Below are 19,914 nucleotides of genomic sequence, written 5' to 3' on the forward strand. Positions count from 1 at the left end.
CCGCGGCCGCCGCGCGCGCTCCCTTACCCGGAGAACCCCAGTCGCTGCCGCCGCCGCCGCCTGGCCGCCGCAAACTCCCCGCCCCCGCCCCGCAGGTAACCCAGGAAACCGGGCACACCACCCCTTCCTCCCCCGCCCTCCTGGGCCAGACCCGCTCGTCTGCGTCTGCGCGCTCGGTCCCGCCTCGCCCTCCCCGAGCCCCGCCCCCGCTGGGAGGGCACGCCGGGGTCGCCAGCCTGACGCGCTGAACCTCCGAGCCAATGGGAGGGAGGAGAGTGGGCCAAGAGGACGGGGCTTGGAGGCGCGGGGCGTGGCCTGCTGTCGGGGCTCCGGGGCTTCTGGGCTAGCTGCTTGGCTACGGGGCGGGGCAGTGGCCCGCGCCGCACTTCCTCGCACTTGAGTGGCGGCTGTTTCAGAACACAAGAGAGCCGGCTGGGCTACGGCAGCTTTGGGCACCTTCGCAGCGTCCACTTTTTCGGTCTAGCGGACTGCTATCCTGGCTCGTGGGTGCAGGTCTAGAGGGAATAGGGGAAGGGGCCCGGACAGATGGCAGGGTTACCCACGAGGGATCTCGAGCCTCTTCTGGGGCGGGAAAACCGTGTAGTGGGGTTACCTTAGGCTTTGTTCAAGAAATGCAGGGAGGCTTGCAAAGTCACAGTAGCATTAATTCAGAGCAGAAGTGTATTTGCCAATTCAGCCCTTGTGTTCCAGCACCAATGTGCACCCTGTGACAGGGATTCTTTGCTTCCCAAACTTTAGTCAGGCTTTTGAACCTTCTCCTTGATCCATGTGTGCTCTTCCTTGTAAACTCCAACTGTAGCACATAGCCCTGCCAAGGCAGCTTAGCATGAATCTAATTGATATCTAATTAAAATTATTCATCTCCACCTTGTTCATGTTGGCCTGCCTACAGCTAGAATCCTGTTAGGTTGGTTCAACTAGAATTCATCAACTTGATCTCTCCTCTTAGCAATTTTCTGACCATGGACCCCTTGCTCCTTGCCTGTAAGTTCCCACTTATTCCTGGTGTATTCAGAATGGAGCCCAGTTCTATACTGGGGTCTCTGTTCCCCTACTGCAATGCATTTGTCTTCACCACTTTAATTTTTGTCCAGCTCTTATGTTTTGTTTTGATAACCATCAACGGAATATGCCTTAATGGAGTCTCTCCAGAGCATGGAAGCCACAGGTTAAATGCAGGATGTTTCAGCTGCATTGCTGACTGCAGGGTTCAGCATGAACTTGACAGACTGCTGCTATGGGCAGTTCTCCATTTCAGGGACACCCCTCCTCACCTTGCAGCCACTGTTTACAAGCCTTGAGAATGTCAGAGGTGAAAAAGAGCTTGAACTATAAAGATACAGTTTGTATCATTCAGTAGTTTTCAAGTTCTACTGAATAATACAATATGAAAGCAAAAAGTCTACAAATTGGTAGAAATTGCTGTAGAATCAACAATTCTGATAACTTTTTTTGCACAGGAATCAGGAAATAGAAATAAATCAAGGCTACAAAGCAAAGGCAACTCTGAATTCCTCAGCTCACAGCTGGCCCAGTGACAAGCAAAGTAAATAGTTGTCCATTGATGTGGTTTAAAGGGGCTCTCCAGAAATTTCCCCACTTTAAAAAAAAATCTCCGCTGTGACTCTGATGTTTAACCATTAGCAGTTCATATCTTTAGGTAGAGGTTACCCACTTCCCAGCCCGCAGTCTTTTAAAGTGCAAATACTCCAAAAATGGACAACATACAAAGTCTTTAACAATTTAATAAAAGGGACACCTCCAAGGAATGGGCACTCATTTAACAAATATATAAAAGAACCTACTGTGTGCTAGGTACTGTACCAGGCACTGCAGATATTTTGGTGCCTGTAAACTCAAAGAGGAAGAGGAAGCCAAACTTGACCTGTTTCACAATTTAACCCAAGGCTGAATCTACTCTCATTTATATATCAACTTTTCATTAGCTAATCTTAAAACACCTTTTTAATAATGAACAGAAGTTACAGAAGTGTCAAGTAACTTTCTGTTTCTCTTGATTGGAATCACAATTCTATTAAAGCAAAAGAGAATGAGACAGATTTTTATATGAAAATGACATTTGGCCCATGAAGTGTTTTTATTTGTAAAAGATACAAAGTAAAATCATTTGTGATTATTCTTTCCCCTGTATAGCAGAGTCATAAAGCATTTTAACCAAATGACTACAGTACTGGTTTTGTTCAGGAGCACCTTAGAATATTAAGTATACATATTAGATAAAACTTAGTTTAGGCTGGGCATGTTAGTACATGTTTGTAATCCCAACAATTTAGGAGGCTAAGGAAGGAGGATTGCAAGTTTGAATCCATCCTGGGCAACTTAGCAAGACAAAAAGTAAAAAGGGCTGAGGATATAGCTCAATGGTAGGTCACTTGCCCAGCATGCACAAATTTTGGGTTCAATCCCCCATGCTGCAACAAGAAGGAGAAGACAAAAAGGAAATGCCCTTAGTTAAAAGTTTTAAATGAGCACAAAAAAAGGCGTAATTGAGAATATGCAAAAGAAGGAAAATAAAGAAAAAGTCATAAGTATATAGAAGGAAGTCCGCCTACATATATATAACATACTGGAAAAAATTTTTAAAAAGGTACATTATCTATAATTTGACTCTAAAATGATCTTGTAATATCAAGGCTTAAAATGTGCAGTTAATGTAAATATGCACAGTTTCACATTTTATTCCCTACAATTTCTTAAAAATTTTCCATGAACAGATATGTAAATCAGATCATGTCACATCTCTGCTCATAAACCTGCAGTTGCTCCCCATTTCCTGTAGGTAAAAACCAAAGTCCTCACAATGATCTTCAAGAGCTCAAAGTGTCTGGCCCCCACACCCTCATCACTTCCTACTCTCTAGGCACTGCAGATGCACTGGGCTTTGTGCTATTAACAAACATGCCAAACAGGTCCCCACTTTTAGGCCTCTGCATTGCCTGGTCCCTCCATATGAGGTGCATTTTCTCCAGATGGCATGGGGAGAGCTCTCTTGTCTCCTTGCTATCTGTGTTCTTACTTTCTCTCTCAAGGAGGCCCACACTCAGGACTGCCCTTGAACATAGACAGGACAGGCCTCTGCCCTGGGACTTGAATTTCCCTCAGAAGAAAAATTCCCCTGAAATAATTTTATTAAAAAACATAGGCTACCTATCACTTGGGATCTGGTACTGAGTTGGTGTCCTGTAGCTTAAAACTCTAAACACCATCTCTCTCATAGCACCTACCAGTTTATAACATATTACATAATTTACCTATTCATTATGCTTATTTTTATTGTCAACCCCATTTAGACTGTAGAATTCCCAAGGCAGCAATCTTAGTTCTATTTAGGCTGTACCCCAAGCACCAGAACAGTGCCTGAGATTTTGTAGTCAATCAGTAAATATTTGGATGAATGCTTTGATTAATTTAGAAAATTTTGTTTACAATTAAAATAAATATTCAAAGAGTAAAATTAATCATAATCTTGAGATAAAGTTATGCTGCTTAAATGCCTACTTCCATGTACTGAAAGGGAAATAGATTTGGGTAGTGGTAGAAAGAATACAGGACTGCAATTTCTGTAACAATCACATGGTCAAAATTGTACAGATAGGGCCTAGGGTCATGGCTCAGTGGTAAAGCGCTTGCCTAGCATGTGTGAGGCACTGGGTTCTATTCTCAGCACCGCACATTAATAAATAAAGGTCCATTGACAACTAAAAAAATATTTTAAAAAATTATACAGATAGCTAAAATCATACATTTAACTAAAGACCAAGGAATTTTTACATTTAAAAAATTATAGATAGCTGGAAGCAGTGGTGCATGCCTGTAATCCCAGCAGCTTGGAAGGCTAAGGCAGGAGGATCATGAGTTCAAAGCCAGCCTCAGCAACTTAGCAAAGTGCTAAGCAACTCAGACTGTGTCTCTAAATAAAATACAAAAAAAGACTGGGGATGTGGCTCAGTGGTCAAGTGCCCCTGAGTTCAATCCTTGGGACCCGCCCCCCCAAAATTTAGAGTGCTTTATTTTATTAGGATGTATGTAAATCTTTTTATATGCTATTTTAGTAGGTGCCTCAAAATTTTATTGAAGTGGTGAATTAATGATTCGTGTCTTCATTTAGTTGATAGCAACGTTTAGTTGATAGCAACTTTTTGTAAACATTATCAGACTGGATTTTAGTAAGCTTCTTTTGCGTCATTACTAAATCACCAATAGCATTTTAAATCCTCCCAAACATCTATACTGTACTCAAAAACTCATGCCATTGCATTAAAAGATTTGTAAATTAAAAAAAAAAATAGTGTATGAGATGACCTTTTCAACCAGCTAGAGGTGTCAAAAAACAGCCTGAATTTCCTACTTTGCTGCAGAAACTTCTGCGAAATGACTCGGTATTCTCTTTTCACGTGTGGGAAAGACCTGCTGTGGGCAACATGTCACAGATTCTCATAAAAGCATTTCTTTCTTTTTAAATTTCTGACTTGTTTTTCTGCTTATTTTTAAATTTCTGACTTGCTTATAGGAAATATGTGCTATAGTAATAATTTTAAACATTAGAAATACATACGATGTAGAAGATGAAAAGTATTCTATTAAGAACAAATAAAAATATATAATTAAAAAAGTGAAAAAAAAAGTGTTCTGTGATCTCATTCCAAAGTGAATCACTAGTAATTTACACACATGCCCACAGATGTTTCAGTACACACACACAATCGTTATTCTTGACATTATTACTATCACCATCACTGTCATGAATAAAAAGGAGGTAGGTCCTTTGTTGAGCTTAATTCTTGGCCTAGGTATTTACTTGGCATTTCTTATTTGAATAGCAAATATTTGTCTGTCCTAATTCCTGATATATTCCTGTGGTCAACACGTTTCTGATTAACTTGCAGTTATAACCTACACGAACTGTTCATTTTGGAAGAGCAAACGAAGTCTGTCATACACAGTAGTCAGGCTAAGAAGTAAAGAGAAATGAAGAAACACTGCCATGAAAAAAGCAGGTTTCCTCTCCAGTCCTGTTTATAAAGCCAATGCCCAGGTGATCAGAGCAGATCACAGATCATCAGGATTCTCTAAAGCTCATGTAGCTCATGCAGAAGGAAACTAGGAAAACACAGTCCAAGTTTTCACAGATTTATATAACAGCATATCTCCTGACTAGTTCAAAGTGGCAGTTGGTAGGGAAATTGCATGGAAATGGAAGGAGACCCTCATTGTTATACAAAATTACATATAAGAGGAAGTGAGGGGAAAGGGAATAAAAAAAACAAGGGAGAGAAATGAATTACAGTAGATGGGGTAGAGAGAGAAGATGGGAGGGGAGAGGAGGAGAAGGAGGATAGTAGAGGATAGGAAGGGCAACAGAATACAACAGACACTAGTATGGCAGTATGTAAAAACATGGATGTATAACCGATGTGATTCTGCAATCTGTATACGGGGTAAAAATGGGAGTTCATAACCCACTTGAATCTAATGTATGAAATATGATATGTCAGGAGCTTTGTAATGTTTTGAACAACTAATAAAAAAAAAGTGGCAGTTGGAAAGAATCAGGCAGGGCTAAGAGGTTCAGGGTAAGGAACAGGTGATGTATGTGTTCCCTTGCCTACTCAAAAACTGTTACACAAAAGATTCTCACTATGGCCCAGCCTGGTGGCACATGTCTTTAATCCCAGCTTCTCAGGAGGCTGAGGCAGGAGGATCACCAAAGCCAGCCTCAGCAAAAGTGAGGTGCTAAGCAATGCAGTGAGACCCTGTCGCTAAATAAAATACAAAATAGGGCTGGGGATGTGTGGCTCAATGGTTGAGTGCCCCTGAGTTCAATCCCTGGTACCAAATACAACAACAACAAAAAAGATGCTCAATTACATTTTCTCTATCAGTTTATGTATGACACACTTTGGGACCATTTTAAAAATGTCTCTAACTTTTCCTAATACACAGAATCCACTAGTAAGTTTGCAAGATCAATCCATTATTTTAGGCCTTCTTTTAATTATTTGAATACCTCCTGTGTACTTGCAACATTCAAGGCATTGGGATCCAAAGGTAGTTGCAAGATATTCCAGGTCTGCTGGGACTCCACACAGGCTTACTTGCTTAAGCAATCACCATGGGAGAGAAGGGGATGGCAGTGACATGCTTAGGATTCTCTGTAGTGCCATGGATGGACATCCAAGTTCATCCCAGGTCAGAGAAGTCTTCTTTGAAGGGCTGACTCTAGACTTGACACCAAAGACTCAGAAGGCTTTGGGCAGGTCAACATCTCCTAAGGTTTGTTGCTTGGTTGGTATTGTTGATATGGTTGCTGTATTGCTGTGTGTGTGTCTGTGCATGTGCCTAGATGTATAAAGTCCATGTGTCAAGAATGAATTGGATATTATTACCCTATGTGCATATGTGACTACACAACGAGTGTCATCATGTACAATCAGAAGAATGAGAAGTTATGTTCCATTTATGTAGGATGTGTCAAAATGCATTCTCCTGTCATGTATAACTAATTCGAACAACAACAACAACACCAAAAGAATTCACTAGTCACCAATCACTGGCAGTTTGGCCAGGACAGGCAGGAAGGGTGTTCAGGCCCAGCTGCTCCTTGGCCAGCAGTGGCAGCATTACCTGGAAGTTTGTGAGAAACTGTATCAGGCCACTCCCCAGACTCACTGAGTTAGACTGGGCATTTTAACAAGATCCCTATGTTATTTGTGTTGTTTATGTTATTCAAGATTCAGAAGCACTTTTCTAGGAGAGGGAGCAGCATGTAAAGACTGGCAAGAAGCACCCTTTGTGGTGGAGAAAGGGTCAAGACCAGGTTCCAGGCAGGGTGGAGAATGTTCAAAGTCTGGCAGGAGGGTAGTGAAGATGACCCCTGTCTGCCCTTGCCCCGGGTGTCATCCTGGTCATTTCTAACCAAGTTATGTTCCATCTTGCTTAAAATGTCAATCACTTATTGAAAAACCTCAAAGCATAGGTCAAACTGATAAGGGACAGAGATCTCGGACCTATTGTGGGGCAACTAGTAGGATGCTGATTAGGCATTTCATAACTATAACCAGTGTTACTCACTCTCCAGAGGGGCTGATGGAGAGTCTGCTTTAATTTTCAAGAATTAAAGGGTACCCTAAGTCAGGGTGTGCTGTCATCTCAACCCATACCTACATGAGACTTACACTGAATGTTCAAAAGGCACCGTCTTTCCCTTTCAGTGTTATAAGTTAGTATTTAAATTAAAATGTGCTTTTTCTCCTTTATCAATTAAAAGGGAAAGAACATCTCCTGTAACTGTGGCAGACAACCTCATGGTGTCCTCCCAATCTCCCCAGCTTCCCACAACATCACTATTGTGTGTTTTCAAAATTTGTTTCTCTTCTCAAATACACTTTGAATTTATTAAGTTGTAGGTGCCATGTTTTGACTTTTTGGGCTCCCAAGTGCCCCAGAGACTAACTGCTCAATAAAAAAAAAAAAATAAATAAATGAGGAACATAGCAATACAGATGTACACAAATAGCCAAAGGAATCTCTATGACCTATAGTCACATGGCCAACTAAGGTTATGTGTCCTCTCATGCTTTGGCAGATTTTATTTAAATTCTGATTTTGTACCATTAAATATATCATCTTATTGAAAACAAACTGCATAATCCTTCTGGAAGTGCAATGATCCTACCCAGGAAGGAGGTTTGAAATACACAGTGATTCTGGAACCAATGCAGACATTAGGTTGGAAAACCAATCACCAAAATGTTAACAAGAGAAGACAAGGGAACAGGGTGTCACTAGATCCTAGCAATCTAACTGAGGGAAATGGTTGATTCTGTTTAGATATATTAAATCATGCTTGCAGATTGCAAAAGGCCTTAAATAAGCAAGGCACTCCAAAATTTGTAGGCCTATTTAATAACATAAGCTTCTGGATTTTTATCCATATTTAAAAACAATTACATGTCATTTCCCACATGTTAGTGAGGTAGGGTGTTTCAAGCAGCAAGCTCCAAGAATGATTCCCAGAGGCAGGTGCAGGAGCAGGTGGCCTCAGCCTCCAGCTGAATGCAGACTCCACTAGCTCTCTAGACAGGGAGGGAGGGGCTTGTGACAGAGTAGCTCTGGCTCTGGCGTTGGATTTTGTGGCCCATGTGCAAGCTGCTATTTGATCTGGCTTTTCCTGGGTTCTATTTGATTTCTGCTTTCCCACACTCCCTGGCCATTGACTCAGCAGACCTGCTGTCCCTGGTAAAAACATGCTCAAAAGTGGAATGAAAATCATGGTAGTTTTCATTCTGCTGCTCAGACTGCACGAGCTCCAGACATTCAAAGCATCAACCAGGAATCTGAGGCCACCAAATCAAAGCAATAGATGACCAGGAAATGCACTGCAAGGCTTCATCCCAGGACCTCATACCCTGCAGGATAACCTCCCCTGGCTTGTTTCCGGCAGAACCTATAGCTCCATTTCTGCAATTCCGCTGTGACTGGTCATTAGTTCTAATAGGAGAGCAATTGTTTCCTGATGGGATACAGAGCAGCACTTGTTGGCAGCAGTGCTTCTGCTAATTGTTGGAAACCTGGCTTTTAACCCTGGCCTTGCCATCTACCACCCGGACTCAGGCTGTCCAGAGGACTGAGGTCCTCATGAATTGCAGGCAGCACCTAGGTGAGCATCCTATCCACCTGTGACAGTATTTTAATACTGAGAAGTGGTCTGGGAACAGTCAACACATAGACCTTTGCAGGTCTGAGGGGTTTTCCTGAAATAGGAACACATCAAGGCCGACACACACTAGCTCTCCAAAATAAGACAAATTGCTTAGACACTGGGGACTGGTTTTGCAAAGAGAGGAGGATACATGGTAAGAGTGGCCGAGTGCCAGACTGCATTCACCTCCAGCACAGCCCAGGGGCACACAGGCACCACCTGTGTTTACTGACTCCCCGACCAGATGCCTGAGAACACAGTGTGGAAGACATAGTCTGAAGGGAAAAAGAAGAAGGAAAAAGCATTTCCCTCCAAGTACATACTCAGCCCTTCTACACCATCACACTCACCATTCCCCCTCTCGTTAGAAACACCACCCTGGTTACATCCTGATTGCTTTTCTCTTTCTGATCTCTCTAGAACAGAGGAATACAGAGCCATAAACTGACAATCCTGAAAATGGCTCTGAATTTTTCTGAAGAAACTGCAGTCTTGTTTTTCTCAGACTCAACTACCACCACCCCCGGATAGCATAAGCCTTCCCTGTCTCAGATTTCCCAGCAATGGGTGACGCCTCCTGAATTCTGTAATTGTTTCCAAACATGTTTCTTTTTGCTGACCACTTTCTCAGTTCAGGGAGTAAAGACAGAGGAATGAAGGGGAGAGAATATATACCCTTTGGTATTACTTTATCCGTATGTGAAGAAAACAAAAAATCAGTAGTCTTGCCTGCTGCCCACTGCCTTCCCTGGTGGAGCCCCAATTAGCACAGCATCTTAACACGTTGGAGACAAACATGGAGGTTGGAAGATCTAAAAATAAGTTGACTGGTCAGTTCTTTTAAGGCAAGAAAGCCATGTTTATTTATTACTCAGTAAAAGTGTCACCAACATCATAGTAGTGACTATAACTACGTCTTTGCCACACCTAATGCATACACAGAGCCAGAAGGAACCATGCAAAATAGATTAGAGTACTTATCCTAAAAGTTAACCAAGACTGCCCGCCCAGGGTGCACACACTCCACGCAGGACTTGCTATCCATTTTTACTAACAACTTTTTTCTTTTCTGTGCCTTATTTTTAGAAAACTGACCCCTCAGATGTTGTTTTCCAATTCCACAGCACCTTCCTTTATGGCTTTAATGGGTCCCTGGACTTCTGCTTCCTCCTCAGGGTTTTTCTTTTCCCTATGGTAATGACCAAGTATTGTTATTACAATTCATCCCAAGGAATTCCAAGTAGCTTCCTTTAAGAGAAAACCTTGAGTCCAGTTTGCTGCCTTGCAGCTCAGCTAAAAGTGTCCCCAAGCACCTCACGGGGTGCCAGTCCTTCCACCATTTCAGATGATTCCCTTTCTTGAGGTTACCAGAATGCTTTCATTTGGATTCCTTTGTTACCATGAATGTAAATGGGTATTTCGTGTTTTACTGATGATGAAATCAGCCTAGAGAATTAAGAAACTTACTGTAAGTAAGGGCAGGGCCCCAAATGAGGTTTCCTGTCTCCAAATTCCCAAGCAGCTCACAACAAAGTAGTGACTATGAAACTCACTAACTGTATTTCTCAAGATTTTCTTCTTAGAGTCTAATTTTAGATTTCGAGTGCTATTTGCACCGTCAGGTTTCAACCAGTTTGCGACTTCTGTGGAAAACCTACTTTCACTGCAGAGAAAAATCAAATATTCTCTGCTGAGCATTCTTTGTGCTTTAGTTATCCAAAATTCCTCGGAGGGAATTCGTGCAAGGCTACAGAACCACAATGAGGATGTACACGCAACACACATGACTATCTTTGAGGATGGAGAACAGGAGTTAGAATTTCCACATGGCCCAGCAACTCCATGTCTGGGTGCATACCAACAGAAAAGAAAGCAGGCTCTCAAAGAGACACCTGTCCCCCGTGTTCATAATAGCACTATTCACGACAGCCAGGAATGGAAGCAACCCAGGTGTCTGCTGATGGTTGAGTGGATAAGAAAGATGGGGCCCATCCATAAATGAGATATTATTCAGCCTTAAGAAGGGAGGAAGTCCTGACACATGCTATTAACAGATGAACCTTGAAGATACCGTGCTGAGTGACACAAGCCAGTCACAAAGGGACAAGTAATGTAAGAGTCCCCGTAGATGAAATCTCATTCAGAGTAGTCACAGCCACAGAGATGGAAAGTAGCAGGGTGATTCTAGTGACTGAGGGACAAGGGGAGTAAGCGGGTAGCATCTGGGGATAGTTTCAGTGAGGAAAATAAAAAGTTCTGGAGATGAATGTTGGGGACGGTCACACAACCACGTGAAAGTAGTTAATATTGCTAGGTTGTACACTTAAAAATGGTTAAAAGAGTAACCTTTATGTTATGCATATTTAAACACACACACAAGATTAGGAGGCAGAACAATGAACCCTGCTGTGGAGGGAACTTGGGAAGGCTTCACAGAAGAGGAGGCTTTGGGAAGATGGGGAAGATGGGGAAGACTGAGTATTACGGTCTGAGGGAAGAGCATGGGCAGTAAGAAGCCTGCCCCAAGGGCCTGTTAGGGAACCACCAATACTCGAGCACTGGATCCTAGCAGGCAAGTCACAAATGACCCCGTAGTGGCCAAGGGGCAGATCTTGGAGGCTAGAAGTTTGGGCTTTATTCTGTAGGAACTGAGAAGCCACTGGAGTCCTTGAAACTGGAGAGATGACCATGCTTGCATTTTGGAAAGATCATGCTGGTGAGGAGTGAAGAGTGGGTCAGAGGGAAAGGGACTAGAGGCACAGACGGTGGCAGGGGGACTCCTGCACCAGCCCTGACGGACATAACAAGGGCCCAAGCCAAGGGGATGTGGGGATGGAGAGGGGTGTTCAGAGGACACAAGAGTCCTTGCGAGCAAGCTTATGGAATGGCAGAGAGCCCTCAGCTGCTGGCTTGGCTTCAGAGCACATGGAGTTGTCTTTGTGTTCACTCCTGTCCCCTCTCCACCAGCTAAGCTGACCCAGTCTCCAGGTGCCCCACTTGCAGAATGATTGCTCAGAACCCCTGAACCTCAGCACTTCTACTGTAATGGCTCACCTCCTGACTTCCAGATTATCCTCCACCCCTCCCAATTGGGCATGGTCCTGGCTCCCTCTGATCTCATTCATGGGCTTCACTAGCCCTTCATAATTCTCCATTCCAATCTGTGCCAGCCCAGGGGGTAGAGATGGTCTTGAGAAGTCCTCAGGTCAGGAATGCCATGGGGCCCAAAGGATTACAGGAGGGCTAGCAGTGAGGAGTTAGAAGGTGGGAAATAAAGTGCATTTGGATATGCTCAGTGTGATGTGCCTTGTGTCCTAATATCCCAATGAGCCCATCTGCATCCCTTTATTGAGTGAGTTCTTATAACTACATCAAGCCTGAGACAAAAAAAAAAAAAATCTCAATTTCTTTGCCCAAGAATAGGTACTGAAATCTCTCCAATGAAGTCTCCAGCTCACCCTACTTGGACCCTTATTCTCCTTCCTCAGATACCCTCCCCTCAGGTTTCTCTGCAGAGCTGCCCGCCCCCTCCGAACAAGGAGTCTGCAGGAGCCAGCATCCAAGGGCACCAACCTGGAATCCATCAGTAATCACCTTTCCCCGTGGTACCCAAGCTCTCAGACAGCACCTCGCCTGCCACCTGGGCTGCCCATGCTCTCTGCTGGCACTAGGAAGTCTCAGAAACAGGCAATCCTACCTGCACGGTGATTACGTTCTTCAGTTGAGCAAAGAACCCTTGCCTTCGGTGGTCACTCCGTGGGCATCTCCACTGGAGGCCCATCAGCAGCCTCCCACTCAGCCGCAGTGGAATTGGTGTCCTCCACGCTGGTAGCCAGCTGGGTCTCTTGTTTGCAGTTAAATCCTGGCCTCTGTTCAGCTGGCTTAGGGTAGCATCATTCTCCTGGCATTACAGGGGCATGGAAAACGGAGGCAGCCTGAGCTGTCACAATAAAATGCTGCTGTGCTCTCTGATGTCACCAGAGGAAGCCACAGTGGTGAAGGCAGTGTCTTCATGAACCTCAAGAGCACAATGCCCACCTCAGGAGGGCCCAGCTGTGAAATCCCAATGCACCAAACCCTCTGGCAGGACACCTGCTGTCCTTGATGCCAAGAGTCCCTGGGACAGCGTTCTCTAAACCCTTACACTGCTTTTTCACGAGGTGATGGGGCTCAGAAATCTGTTTCCAGGAAGGCAAATGGCCCTCTCTCCCTCTGTCTCATTGGCAGGTGGCCACCTTGTATCACATGGGGAATTTGGCAAATCAAGTCCAATTCCTTTGCAGTGCGGCTGCAGCAAGGATTTCCAGTTAGTGATTTCGTGGTGGTGGCTCCTGTGAGTCATGGCTCCTTGACTTATGCAGAGGGGGCTGTCCTATCCTATGTCTGTCCCTGAGAGGATCATCCTTACTCTTGCTTGAGAATTCTGCAGTCCTTGGGGGAAGGAGAACTGAACTGCCACCAGAATGAGGCCTGAGTCTAGTCCCAGCAGGGCCACTTGCCTCTGCTTACAAACTCAACAAACCTGTAATGTTGCTGTTTTTCCTTCCCTTTGTGCTGACATCTGTCCCCCCTTCCCTCACCTTTTAAAAATGTCAATTATAAATTACTGTCATCTTTTTAATCCCATGCATAGTATGAATGTCTGTATTAGTATTTTATTAACAAATTCTTATATACATACATGCATGTATAAAGCAATACATTTCTACTTTTTATTGAGAAATTATGCCAAATCCTGGGCTAGTACTTTATGAACATTTTCACATTTAATCCTCACAACAATTCTGCCAGGTGGATTTTTTTTTCCAAATTTCACAAATAAGGAATCCAAGATCTTCCCCATGTTGCTCTGCTTTTGAATGGTGGCATATGGCCTTTGATTCCTGAGTCCATCCTCTTAGCTGCTAACTCGACCAATGTCTGTGGGGGTGTGTAACATGTATGCATATAAAGACCACATAATAGATGTGCAATAAATATTTGTTGAGTGACTATGATGTATTATTTGTATTTGCTCAGAACTTCCATGGTACTACTTCACTAGAAATTGATACTAATCACTTTATTTTATGGATACAGATTATATCTAAAAAGATTCACATTATAACATCACATTGGAGACTAGAACAAGGGCTATTAAAGTAGATGCTTATAATAGATACAACCACATACGTACAGTACTCAATTTCCACTCCTGGCTCAACCCTAAAGCATCTGGCAGAGTCTTTTTAATTAGTTCCTCAATAATACTTTTAAATGTATTCTAGCATACTGCGTGCCATGTAGGTGTTAGGCCCTCAATAGATAATTTTCAATAAATAGTTATTGCCATTTGAGCTGGGTATGTGGATTCCTCCACGTGCTGTCAGTGAGACGAATGTGGGTTTGACTGTATTTATCATCCTTGCACCAGCTCCAGTTTAACTCAGGGACACACATCCAACAGAGAGCTAGGAGTCGAAGGAACTGAAAGAGAACTGTTTGTCTTTCCAACATGAAAACTGGCTGACTGTTGTGGGTAATAAAATCCGTCAATGTATGCCTCTAGGAAAGAGAGTGAAAAGAAACATTTTTACTTTGAGATGTTTGTTAGCTCTGTTTTAGGTTATAACACACACACATGTGCACACACACACAGCCCTGAAGCAGTTTGAATCCCTGTGACTTCACACCTCTAAGTGTTATTTGCATCTTGGGTGGTGCTTCCTGCCTCACTTAATTCCACCCGCTGTCAGGTCACCTGCCACAGCCTAATGGACTGAATCGATATTTTCTTCTTGAAGGCTTTTTGGAGGAAAATATTTCTTGGCCCTATTATGAACTCAGAGGCCCTTGTTTGTAAATACCATGCAAATGATGCATGTGAAAGACTGCATGCTTTTATAGGTTGCCAGCATTTAAACATTCTTCTGATGCATAGTATCATTTTTGTGATACAAGGTATCATAAAAGTGAATCCAGATTCCAAAAATAGGGTAATTTAAGATTAAAAAAATATAGTGGGGCCTATATAAATGGGTGACTATCACCCATTGCCTGAGATGAGCTGATTGTTATAGTTGGCTCTAAAAAAATCTTGGATGGTTCTAAAAGCATGACATTTAGTAGAGAAACATGGCAGGCCTTCCAACTGAGTCCAAAACATCAATAGTTGAGTAAAGAATAGAGACAACACCTGTGGGAAGAAATATCCAGGGTTTCAGTCAAAAGCAAGCTTGATAAGAAGGGATAGTTCATAGATTGAAGGCTTTTCGTCCATCCTTCTGCTGCCTGTCAAAAAATAAAAGCCACCTGGGCTGACTGGTCTGACCTTAGGACAAACCCTTGGTTTACTTGGGGCTGCCACTGCCACTGCCACTGCCAACAGTGGTTATTCCTGAGAACTCCTAAGCTGCTTGCTGTCCACTTATCCAGCATTACCAAGTCCAGCTGTGTCATGGAGACTTGACTCATACCTGTCTGTCCCCTCCCCGGCCCAAATGGCTGCTAGCACTGTCTGGAATAAAGGAGGTGAAGGACTCTCTCAGCCATGATGCTTGGACTTCGTGGGACACTTCACGCAGCTTGGGTCCCAGTCCAAGAACTATACTGAAATACTCTCATTCAGGGAAGGAGTGCCCAGGACAAGGAGTCTTCAAACTGCCACAAGAGGAAAGACTTTTAAAAAGCATGAAACTTTCTCCAGAAGATAAAAAGATGGCAGTGATCAAGTAAGATCAGAGGGCTGCCACCTGACAGTGGGAGTCTGGTTTCCGTGTGACCACAGCAATGGCACCGGCACCCAGAGACTTCCCTGTGGGGTGCTCCAGCCCTGGGAGGAAAGCCCATGGTGCCAGCACAGAGAGGGGGCTGCAGGTGCCAGAGGGTAGCCGTGCAAGAATAGGTTTCCCATCTTGGCCCTGCCAACCTTGAGGTTCTAAAGAGTGTCTAAGGAATCCTTTCTCCCCCTCTGCAGCAAGTTTTACCAGTCATCAGTGATAGACCCTGAGCCCAGGCGAGGGGACAGGGTGACAGGGTGCCTGCACTGTATATAGCAGACAGTTTGCCATGTAGCTGTGCAGTCAGCTGGGACTGCGCCATGAGTGGATGCTTGGCCTCCCCACTCCTGCACAAGCTCTGAGGTCCCAGCTGACAGCAATGGAGCCCAGAGAGCTGGGAGGAAGGAGTGTTCAAGCATCGGTGACTTCCGGGTTCTGCAGCAGCTTTCCAGGGTGACATCTCTTGCTGCCATTTTCTTTTTGCTGTCTTCTGGTGTTGCTTCTTCTGCTTCTTTGAAGGTTCCCGGTAATGGGTGCAGGCTTCCCAAAGGGATCAGTTCTCAGGAGTCCTGGCGGCATGAACTCCTTCCATTTCTCTGGCATGACAATGCCCTGCTCTGTCTGGTGGTTCTCCAGGATGGCGCAGAGGGTATGGGTGGTAGTGCACATCATAATGTTGAGCCTGTGGACAAACTTCACCTTATCCATTATCTTCTTGGTCAGCCTGATCTGATTTGGAGCTGGTGAGCTTGATGATCCAATTAATACGAGAGACTAACCCTTAGAAGGCTCTGGAGCCTGGAAACAGGCTCCAGGTCAAGCATCTTCCTGGCAGCTTGTTTCCAAGACTCTGAGAAAATATTCACATAAGGAGTCCCCCAGAGACTGTAGACCTCTTCAGCCATGGCAATCATCTCTTCAAACATCTTCCATGACTTGTTATGATGGGGTGGCAGGTACACAAACTGTCCAGTCTTCTCAAACTGATGGACTCAAAAGATCCTGCGGGTGTCACAGCCATGGGAGCCCCTCCTGGTGAAAGCAGGTGGACAGGCCAGTCACTCACCCTGGTGGAGAGCACGATGGGCTTCTCTGAGGTGGTAATCAGGGATTTCTCACCATAGGAGTCGTCGGTCATAGACTTCTCGGTACCTTTCCCATTGCCTTATGAAGTTCTTCGTCAAACTGGCTGAGCTGTGCCACCCCCTGCATGACTTCCTCCCTCACCAGAAAGGGGGGTGTAAAAAGGAGTGTGGCTCCGACTTCCCAATGTATGGAGAACACACTAGGTGAGTGCCTGGTCCAGGAAAATCAGGACCTTCAGGAAGTAGCTCAACTCCCAGCCACCACGGCCCCCTTTCCTCCTTCAAAGCCATCTACCATCACCACCAGGTCCACATGAGGGTATTTCTTCCTGATGGCACAATCACCCCGACACCTCTCTACTTTGATGTCTGTATTCTCGTCACTACTGATGGGCACAGAGGGGTGCACAAGGTTCCCATTCTCTCTGATGATTTTGTCGATGAGGAGTCGGACTTTTTTGATTTGTAAGACTTTCAGGCTAGCTAAAGTGTCTTCAGGGAGTTCATGAAAATTCAACATGTTCTCTGAAACAGAGTCATCATTCTGGCTGTCTTCTCTCTCTCTCTCTCTCTCTTGCTACATAAGTTCTTCAGCTTACTCAAGTTGTCTGCCCAAATCTGCATTGTCTCGGTCCACCTTCACCAGCTGGTCTACTTGTTCCGGGTCCTTGAAGTGCTTCTCCTGCGTTAAGGACCCTTGATTCTTACCATCTCTCTTCTCCACCTAGTCTCACCTCCCAGAACACTTTTTTTGCTACAAAAGGAAGGACCCTTAAAATGAAACCAAATTACCATACGAGCCAGTAATTACACTTCTGGTTATAGAATCCAGAGAATTGACAGCAGGGTCTCAAACAGCTTCTTGAATGCTAATGTTTCTACCAGCATTATTCACAATAGTTGAGAGGCGGAGGCATCCAAGTGTCCATTGATGTGTGAATAGGTAAACAAAATGTGATAAACCATACGATGGAATATTAACTTTAATAGGAAAGAAATTCTGGCAGGCACTACAACAGGGATGCGTCTTGAAGACATTTAGACCCAGTGAAGTAACACAAAGTCAGTCACAAAGCCAAATACTGTATGATCCCACTTATGGGAGATACCCAGGGCAGTCAAGACAAGAGACAGAAAGTAGAACAGTCATATCCAGGGGTGGAGGATGGGGAACCAGGAGTTGTAATCTTCTAGGGGCAGAGTTTCTGCTTGGGAAGATGAAAAACTCCAGAGTCAGATAGTGGTGATAGTTTCACAACAATGTGAACGCTTTTAATACCGAAGTTTTACAAAAGGAATGTGTGCAGGGAGGGGAGTGTGACTGATCTGTACTGAATGTCCAAGAATGAAAGCAGACTCCAGCCACTGTCCACCACTGTCCACCACTGTCCACCTCTGTCCACCACTGTCCCAGTGGTGCTCCAGACAGTAAGTGCAGTGGACTTGCAGTTGAGCCCTGTAGTGCACCCTCCCAGGCAGAGCTGGACACAGAGTTTTCTGGTTGCATTTTGGCTGGCACATCCCTGTCCTCTGCTCTGTGCTTGGAGCCCTCCATACTGCCCCTTTCACTGGACCCTCCATGAATTGTGCATCATCCACCTATCCATGAGCCGCTGGCTTCAAGGTTCTCTGAGCCTATGACCATATGAAGACCTCTGCCTATGGCTAGTCTGTCATAGCCTAGGGCAGAGCAGGAGTCCCTGGGTTCAGCTAGCTTTTGTAAGGAGGATAATCGACATGTTCTATGTGCTGGAATTCCCACCGGAAGCCCAGAAAGCTCTATATTTACTCAGCACTCAAGTTGTGTTCCCAGATCTCAGCCCCACCCCCTGGGACCAAGTTTGAGACACAGGACAGTCCAGAGCTGTCCAAGGCCAAAGTATTTCTCAATGTCCAAAGGTCACGAGAAGGGTGACAGCTCTAAGACCATATTCACCTATTTATTTAAAGGTTTGTCTTTCCCCAAGTTGTCTTTTAAAGGTCACTGTGAGTATAAAGATACAGAGGCTCTCAGAGAGGAGGCCTAGAAGCCCATTAGGGAAGGAAGGCCTGGGACCTGGGCAAAAGTCTGACCTGGCCCAGTAAGCAGGGCAGGTGAGAACAGGAAGTGTCTGCCCCACGTCTCTGGGAAAATAAACAGGCCTGTCTGCTGATGTTTGATAGGCAAATACTGTTCTCGAAAGGGCAAAATAGACCCTCCATTTGAGGCACCCCGAAAGGTGATCAGGAAAAGCAGAGCCTGACCTCCCCTGACCTCCTCTGTGTGGTGACAGATTCACAGGTCAGAATGACAAGGCTCCGGGGCCCACTGGTCCCCGCCGAGAAGCAGCTTCAGACTAGTGGAGTGTGGAGTGGCAACCTGGGGAGGTCAAAGCACTAGAGGCAGGCATGATCTGCAGCCATGTGGAGCCCACCATGCAGGCATCACAAGCCAGTGCCCAGGCCAGCCAAGGCACCCACCTCACCCTGCCACAGCCAGGCCTGGGCCTGGTACCCATGCCTGCTGTAGAAGCCAGCTCCACACAGTGCAGCAGCCACATCCATGACCTCCCACTCCCTCTCCCCCTCTGACCTGCCCTGAGGAAATGGATGCGGGCAGAGTTGAGTGGAAGTCGGGACTCCAGAGTTGATCCACAGTATTAGTGCGTTTCCAAACCCTAACTAGCATAAGTTTGAACCGATGGGAGTGACCCAAGTGCTATATCATCCCCTAGACTAGGATTTTCTGAGGGTGAAATTTCCTTATTCTCACTTGCATTGCAAAAGTTATGCTCCTGCTTTTCAATAAATTTTATCATTATGCTCACATGTCTTGGTCTGCCTGGTCTGTGGATTTTGTCCTGGTCTGTGGATTTTGTCCATCAAATTTACAAGACAAGAAACCTGCACTTCTTGGCTGCTGAGACCCACCAGAATGGAGTCTCATCTTGTGAATCATTGTGTGTTTTTTCTAAAGTTAACAGAAAAGGACTCTCCCCAGAGGGGAAGCAGGTGTGGGGAAAGAGAGTTGGTACTAAGTTCTCGACACTGCTCTTACACTCCATCCTCTCTTGACTCTCATCCGTAAGACAAGGAGACTTGTACGAGGGCTTCAGGAAATACTTGAGGTGGTGTGTTTTCTCTACCAACTTGCTTACTTTCTTTTGAAATTTCCGAGAAGTGTCCTGGATTATAGTGCTCTGTAAAGTGACCAGATTACTAATGATCATCACAGATTCCACATGGAGTCATGTTTATAAAAGATAAGGTATAAACATTCTTAGAACAATTGATCAATTCACTACAATTAAATGCAACCATTTAAAAAAAATCATGCAAACATAGTCTT

The 19,914-nt window shown here is 44.7% G+C and overlaps 1 protein-coding gene and 1 pseudogene across 3 annotated transcripts in view; both read right to left on the minus strand.

Annotated features, from left to right (window-relative positions):
- Positions 1-12,881, minus strand: part of Lyst (lysosomal trafficking regulator) — a 165,948-nt gene extending 153,067 nt beyond the window's left edge. Inside the window, exon 1 of one of the 3 annotated variants that reach the window (XM_048800390.1) lies at positions 12,441-12,881. The gene's annotated coding sequence lies outside the window, so the exon portion shown is untranslated. Of the gene's footprint in view, positions 1-4; positions 85-12,440 lie in introns of those variants that run through there. The other 2 variants (XM_048800391.1, XM_048800392.1) reach the window with 2 other exon arrangements.
- Positions 12,882-15,912: 3,031 nt separating this feature from the next.
- LOC107157956 lies at positions 15,913-19,130 on the minus strand (annotated as a pseudogene).
- Between the last annotated feature and the right edge of the window lie 784 nt (positions 19,131-19,914).

Source organism: Marmota marmota, unplaced genomic scaffold (genome assembly GCF_001458135.2).
Source record: "Marmota marmota marmota unplaced genomic scaffold, marMar, whole genome shotgun sequence".
Classification (NCBI taxonomy): domain Eukaryota; kingdom Metazoa; phylum Chordata; class Mammalia; order Rodentia; family Sciuridae; genus Marmota; species Marmota marmota.